Source organism: Temnothorax nylanderi, unplaced genomic scaffold (assembly GCF_030848795.1).
Source record: "Temnothorax nylanderi isolate EJ_2023f unplaced genomic scaffold, tnyl_v1.0 TNYL_tig1319_pilon, whole genome shotgun sequence".
Classification (NCBI taxonomy): domain Eukaryota; kingdom Metazoa; phylum Arthropoda; class Insecta; order Hymenoptera; family Formicidae; genus Temnothorax; species Temnothorax nylanderi.
Genome location: NW_027250381.1, coordinates 13,411 through 21,276, shown reverse-complemented (window position 1 = coordinate 21,276; position 7,866 = coordinate 13,411). Strand labels below are relative to the sequence as shown.

General features: G+C 37.8%; 1 long non-coding RNA gene across 1 annotated transcript; it reads right to left on the bottom strand.

Moving 5' to 3' along the window:
* Positions 1-4,357: 4,357 nt before the first annotated feature.
* On the bottom strand, positions 4,358-7,426 carry LOC139787183 (uncharacterized). Its single transcript, XR_011722547.1, has 5 exons — positions 6,884-7,426; positions 5,561-5,912; positions 4,991-5,463; positions 4,752-4,919; positions 4,358-4,640 (listed from the first exon to the last, which is right to left on the bottom strand). It is a non-coding gene; the product is annotated as an uncharacterized lncRNA (long non-coding RNA).
* Positions 7,427-7,866: the final 440 nt, after the last annotated feature.

The following is a 7,866-nucleotide window of genomic DNA, read 5'->3' as shown; positions in this document are numbered from 1 at the left end:
TTTCGAGCGCGACTGCAATAGGTTTCATTTATATACACATCCCGCTTGAATATTTGTACACACTCATTTTTCTGCAAGTAATTTACTCGCGTGATTGATTCGTACCGTGCCGGTGTTATTCGCCACGATTATCGCACAGCGATAGTTATTTTTCCCGTATTATTTTTCTGGAAAAATGTAAATGTTGGGAATAACAAAATAAATTCGCCTCGTGGACACAATATTGGAAAAAACCATCAGAGAGGACGAAGATTCGACGCTAATAACGTCGAAAAACCGCAAACAAACGGCGGAAAGCGCAACGACGACAAGCGGAAGAAGGGGGGGGGGGGGCGGATGGAAAAGGTAAAAAGGGCCATTCATTTTGACATCGATACCGCCGATGTTTTCTCTTTTTTACGGAGTCAAAATTAATGCGACTCTGATTGCCACGGTGTGCTCAATGAAACGACACATATTTGAACCGCCCCGCGCGCGCGCGCCCGCGTCCCCGACCCCCTGCAGGCTACACTCCTCCATTGCTAGACAAATATGCTCCGAGTCAACATTCACAGTACCGAATACAGCTACGTCTGATTGTGTTCTCTGCCGGGACGGGGGTGAAAGAAAGACAGACGCCCCGTCGTGTGCTCACGTGTACGCGGCATTATGCTCGTCCGCGCGTCGTCGATTCGAGAATCACAACGAACGATGCCGCGACGGCTCCAAGAGCGTGTATAATGAGAATTAAAGCGACGGAATTCCTTTTGCAGAATTAAAATTAAATTTTAATTTTTCTTATAATACATTTGTTAGAGTACCTTAATATCTGGTACTTGCAAAATTTGCAATCCTCTCTGGTAGCAAATTATATAGTGTATTTTTATACCGTTGATTATTTACATATTTTAATATTTTACATAAATTTCAGTTTAGATTTCAGAGCAGTTATTTGAACTAATAATAATTCGTACAATTATTTAGCTACTTTCTATGGATTGTTTTATATATAAAATTATTTTTACACATTATTTGAGAAATAATATACAGACCAGTCAAACTCAAAGATAATAATCAACATAAAAATTGAAATTTTATATCTCTAAAACCTTTAAAAACATTCTTCAATCTATTTTCTCATAATTGAACTTGGAAATTATTCGAGAATATATTTGATGATATTCTCATAAGAAAACTAGCGAAAACGACACCGATAACGGTTCGCTGAAAGAAAGGCGAATATCGCTGACTTGATTCAATCAACAATATGGTAATCCTTGCTCCGATGACAAGATCGTCCCGGTGGAACGCCGTAAAAGCCAAACAGAAAACCGCCCCGCCGGTCGTTTCGGAAATTAAGTTCCTTCGCCTTTGGCGCCCGAGTCCACGGGGATCTAATTATCAGTTTGGGAACTTTTGAAATTAATAAAACTTCGTCTGCGCTCCGTTCTACCCACCCTGCCCTTAGACGCTCTTGTTATATTACTCTTGGAAGTAAAACCGACATCCTTAGAGCGGAGGGTTCGAGGAAGAAACGCGTAGAGAACGACGGAAGAAGATTGGCGAGGGGGCTGCTCCGGAGGAAAGGACGAACGTAAAGGGTAGGTTAAAGGGACGGCTGGAAATTTCACGGGAGTTAGTGGGGATCCTTTTGACTGAAAGGGGAGGATCCGCGGAGAACGTGAAAAAGAGGAGCAGGCAGAGTCGGAATTTACCAGTCTAATGCGGCGAATCTCTCCCTACGAATCTCTTTGGGAAAGAAGTTTTCGGGGTGTGCTTGCGCTAGACTTATAGAATCTGGTTATTTGTTGTACTACACCCTATAGTCAAGATCGTAAAATACTTTTATAGATTTAAAATACTCTAATGTCTAAATGTGTATATGGGGTATTCCGGGTAAATATGGGTAAATATGGGAATTCAGAGTTAATTTGATAAATAGAATTGATACAAATTCAATCAAAGACGAATATTAAATAAGTGGAAAAAATTAAATTTCAGAATTAGCAATTTTTATTTTCGGATTCTAGAAATTGACTTATTCTTCAGGGATTTCGAAAAAATTGAAAAATGTACTTAGAATTCCATTTCCATCAAAAGATAATTCATATACTGTTCTAATCTGAAACCTCAAAAGTTCAATTCTTTTTTTTTTGCCGGGAAGTAGTCGAGTTGAAAAAATGTATGTGAAAATTCATAAGAAAAAAATCATATCTTTTTTCTATTAGTCCTGGCATTTTGAAATTTTAACACGTTATTACACACGACTGAATGTATTTAAAGAAAAAAAACTAGCTCAATTGAGCATGGCACTTCTGAGATAATTAATTTTTTATTCGTTTTTCATAAAAAAAAAGTACTAAAAATTAATATGGTAAAAAATGAAAATTACCATCTCAAAGTACAAGAAAAATCCAACATGTTTCATGTATACAAATTTTTTTTACATAAAAGAACTTTTGAGTTAAAAATTTCCGAAAATATCAATTCTTGAAAAAAACTCAAAATTCAACTGTTGATATCTACTGAAATAACGTCCATAAAATTCTGAAAAAAATTGAGAAGGAACCTATCATTTAGCACAATAACATATTGCAAAACAAAAGAAATCGGTGAATGTGAGTGAAAAAAAAAGTTGAGATCCCATGGAATACCCCATATGTATTAAAGTAACCTCGATCCTCAGTAAACAACTTTCTCTTCTCAACAATTTTGAAATATAGATAAAGTTTATTACCTATTGTCAATGTACGAGCGTAACCAATCTTGGTATAGAAAATAGCTGTAAAAAAATAATAAACGGAAATATAATAAACCCAGAGATATTTTTTAGAGAAGTGTTTGCACAATAATTCACATATATCACGTTTCGAAGAAAATGTTTGCACAATAATTCACACAGCACATTTATTGTACTTTTGATTATTATATTCCTATTGCGACTTATTTATGAAAAAGTTGTTACTGAAAAGAGAAGGATTGCTTATCATTCTTAACGAGTAACTCGTGTAGTTGGCTACAGCGATAAGATACAGCGAATAGAATCGACATATATAATCGTTCTGTTAGAAGACTTATAAAGGTGTCGGATAAAACTGCCCTCGTCCGAAATTCGTTCATTGACGCTAGGTGTGAGATCTACGTCTCTCTTTTCGAAATGTTTCGAGTGATCGAAAAACCGAAGTAACGCGCTTCTGTAGCGATGACGTCGAGGGTCCTCAACCCGCCACGTGGGGGACGTCCGCCTCCTTCCGTTCTTCACTGCACTCTAGGTCACGCACAACGCGCGCATACATGACCCGCCGGAGTTCGGTACTCAAGAGCCCTGGAAGTAATTCGGTGTCACGCCAAGCTGCGGTTTTACATCGAAACTAGAGTGTCCCATTGATACACTTCGGCCGTCATTATGCCGCGCAACGAGCGTCCCTGTATCTTCTATCGATACACGCAATTCGTGTACTTAATAATTTTGCCAAAGTGCCGCGATATTAATACTATTTTTGCATGTGTGGCACACATCTCGTATCCCATAATTTTGTAAAAGCAACGAATATTTTAATTTAGTTTACAGCTTATGTGTGTGTGCGATGGATATGCATATACATGCATATAGTAGTATAACTTCATAATAATCATCAAAAGTAAATAGATGTAATTGTTTCATTTAATTCCGTTATAATAAAAAGCATTTATATTATTTTAAAAAATAGCCAGCAATATGCAGTATATTGTAAAATTTTCAGCATTAATATAAATTTTGTATTAATTAACGACAGTAATAGTTTTGAATTCAATAAAAATATGTAAACATAAAATACGTTTAATTAAAACGATGCATCATATTTTTGCTATAGTATCTTTTATTCTACAAAATTTATAAAAACTGTAATATCAAATCATATATACGCCCGGGTGGAAATTACAACCTGGCGCTGTATGGGCCCCGGCTAGTTTTCCACGAGTTAATGTGGGCGCTATGATGGAAGGCTAGCCTGGGGTTGTACTGGGTGGTAACGGCAATAATGACCAGCTCCAATATTGGAAAACTATCTAGGCCCTGGCTCGCGGAGCAATGTTGCCCCAAGACATTAAATCTGTCTAGCCGCTATGTAGAAAGAGATAGGGTAAGACTAGGATAACTTAGTTAGATTTAAAATTAATAAATAAATACTAACAAGAGAACCTTGCGAAGTGTAAAATTCTGATTTTAATATAACTTTGTGTACATACAGACGGGTGGTTGCACCCCTTAAAACCGTTTATTGGCTCCAACTCCTACTTTCTAAATTCATCTATTTACATAATCTGTATGTACACAAAGTTATATTAAAGTCAGAATTTGACACTTCGCGAGGTTTCCTTGTAAGACGATTGTAAATTGTATTTAATTGTCGCGTATTTAATTGTATTTGTATTTAATATCTCAGTTTACAACGAGTTAGATATATATATAGTAATCTCAGTTACAAAGAAGTAATGAAATATATTTAATATTATAATCATTTAAGGGTTGATCTGATCGTCATTTCTGGCTTTCTTTGATCGATGTAACCGATGACCATCCCAGTCCTTAGCGTTCGTTAAAGTAATGCCTATAGCTGAATATATTTCCTTTTGGGTAATACATTTTCCATGCTTCTCAAAAATGTTTACAACAACATCTATATACAACATATAATATATCAATTATTATGTATAAAACTCTTTATCTCTAAATTAACATAGAATAATTACTAATAATAGTAATATAGAGAAAAGTTGTATTTTCTTACCAATAATGCAGTCGCAGATCGGACTGTCTTTTAGGACAATTTTGGCATCAATTTTTTTTGTGCTGTACATATTAATGCAAGCTCCCTTGTCACTAATTTTTTGATTATATTTGTGACACTTTTACTAATATTTAATTGTCGATCGACAAAAAAATATAAGAAAGCCTTCTAAACATTAAAAAATATATAGAAAAAATGTATAGAAAAAGTAATAAAATTAAAAGTAACAAAAAACTTACAAAATCGTGACGGCAAATGTCGTTGGTTTTTAACATTTCTTGAAATGTTGTACCCATTGGAAAGCAGATATTATATTTATCAGTAAATGATTGATTATTATTTGCGCCAACGCCGTCTTTAATCACTCCGGATGCTTCGAGCAAGTCTTTCATTTCACGTTGGTTCTTCACTATTTACGTTTAGCGCCGTACTGCATGGTGTGAGATTGGAAGGTCTAATGGCACAAATGATCCGACAGATTTGTCAGTATTCACATATGTGATTTGGAAAGGTACATGAACATTATTCTCCGCATCACCCATATAGTGAAACCATTTCAAAGGAGTACATCTACTTGCACCCCATTCTCCGCACATTAAATCCATTGCTAACTGCCCCGTACTCGGCACTGACACCTTATTGCACGAGTTAAACGTGCCGTCAAGATATTTATTTGTTATATATACACCTATCCCGTTAATATATTCTACACCTGGAAAGAGATTCAAAATAGTAAAATGCGTATCAAAATGTTATAAACATAAAATATTAAATCTTAAACATATTAAATGATGAAATATAATAATTACCATTTGCTTCGCCTTTCTCCGTAATGTTGATAAATTTGCTTTGGTTAACAGCGCATGTAAAATCGCAAAAATGTTTCACTAAATTATCTAAGCAACTAGGGCATCTTTTTAGAAAATTTGACGCAAGCTTGATATTTGAGTCTAACGTAGCAAGCTGAGTTGTATCGCAGCAGGTATTAATTCCTTTGCCATCATCCACCAACAAATGTGGACAATGCTTAGCCAACAATTTTTGTCCTTCAGAATTCAATGGCTTCGGTGGTCCATCGTAAGGACAATACTTTTTGTGCATAGCTGCATCCGTGTAACATACTCCGTACCATATACAATGATCATTTTCTTGACTGACAACCTATTTGAAAATAATAACATGTTTAGACTTTTATTAAATAATCTACTCTTTCGTGAAACAAAACAGCGCGATAGAATTAGCTTTAACTCGTTGTGAATTAAGACATTTTTCTCTTACTGTATCTAACGTATTACTAACATGTATTAGTATCTATATATTATAAATATAATGGATTAAATATCGTCATATTCGATGGATGATAAGTTTTACTGGCCGCGTTCATGCAGGCATACTATATAAGGATATATAGAGTATTACATAAGGCATTTCCTAATTGAGTTCTTCATGACCTGCGTATTAAAGTCTGATGAGATTTATTTGAGTCAATGAGCTGAATTAATGATTTAATTCACCTAATATAAAACACAATATTGATTTACTAGGAAAAAAATATACTAATAAAAAGGAAAATTTTCTTTATTTTAATAAATGGAGTCACAGTTGTATGGAAACTAATATTTACTAAAATCCAGAACATTTTTTTCTCAGTGTATTAATAAGTTTATTCATATATGTATATAATGCAAAGTTATTGTTCAGGATGTTTACTTCTTTAACCTTATATGTATGCAAAATTACCGTTCGGCATCATTCCGTATGATCAGTCATAGCGAATATTCTTTTACCTATCAAATTAGAAGATAAAAGAATATATGTAAGATACTTTATTCTAAATACATTGCGAGTACATTATTCCGTCTTATCGTTCGGCGGCCGGTAGACGACTGCCGCTCCGATCCGTACTTTCGACAGGCCCGGCACGCACACACACGCGGTCGCGGCATGTCACCTGTATATCGATCACGTGATAGAACGCTCTCGATATTTCTAGAATCTAGATCTCACATATATACGCCATGATTGTGAGATCGTGAAATAATGCCGCACGGTAATTTTGCATACATATATAAGGTGAGAGAAGTAAGCACGGAAAATCGCAGTCATGCAGTATTTACAATAGAAGTACTTACCTTTGAATCTATCAATAACAGGTGGAGATACACCCCAACGGTTTAATAGCTCGTGAACTTCTTTGTCTATCTTTTGATATTTCCGCGAACTCGGGATGCCGTAGGTACGTTAGGCCCAAATTCCGTCTCTCGGCAGTCTCGGCGGCGAAGAAAGCGCGACGGGGGTCCGTTTCCGCGACCCGGCACACGTCACCCGAGCGAGGGGGAGGCAGTCTTCCGTTCCGCCGCAGCGGCACCTACGCCGGCAGCCGCCGTGTCCGCGTGCACGTTCCGACGCGCGGCACCTACGTCGCCCGGTCGTCGCGACGATCGCGCGCGAGGTCGCCGATGACGCCGCGAGTCCGCTCGGCCCGGCTACGTATCCTCGCGCGCGCGGAAGTGGTCTGAACGGCGCCGCGGATCACGCGGGGGGAAAGGGCGACTACTCACGACGCGGGCGGCGGTCGTCGGAGCCGTCGCGTCGGAGGGCACCAAGGAAAGGAACTGCGCGGATCACTTCCCCCTTTCCCCTGCGGCCTCAACTCAACTCACGCGCGAAACAAAATGCGAACAATGCAACAATGGCTTCTTAACCACTAACCATAACCACTATTACATGGCAGATGGCACGCGAGACGTGAGATAGAGACGCTGTCGTCGCCCGCGGCTAAGCGCCGAAATGATAGCGTCGAATAACTTTATGAAATGTTGAATAATTTTACATTTTACTTAGATATTATTTAATAATATTACTTATGTTAAATATGACTATTATGATCCTGCCTCACTGGCCGGGCGCTAGCTAGCCCCCGGCTGGATTTCCCATCTTGGCACCCCCGCACAATTCTGTCTAGCGCCTAGATGAAATACTAGGCAGCGCCTGGCTAGATTTCCGATACGGGCGTGCCACGACATTCCCCACGGGGCCCAAAATAGAAACTTGGATCGCCCAGACACATTTCCACCGGGCGATTGTACGACAATATCAAAGTTTGAATTTTCCG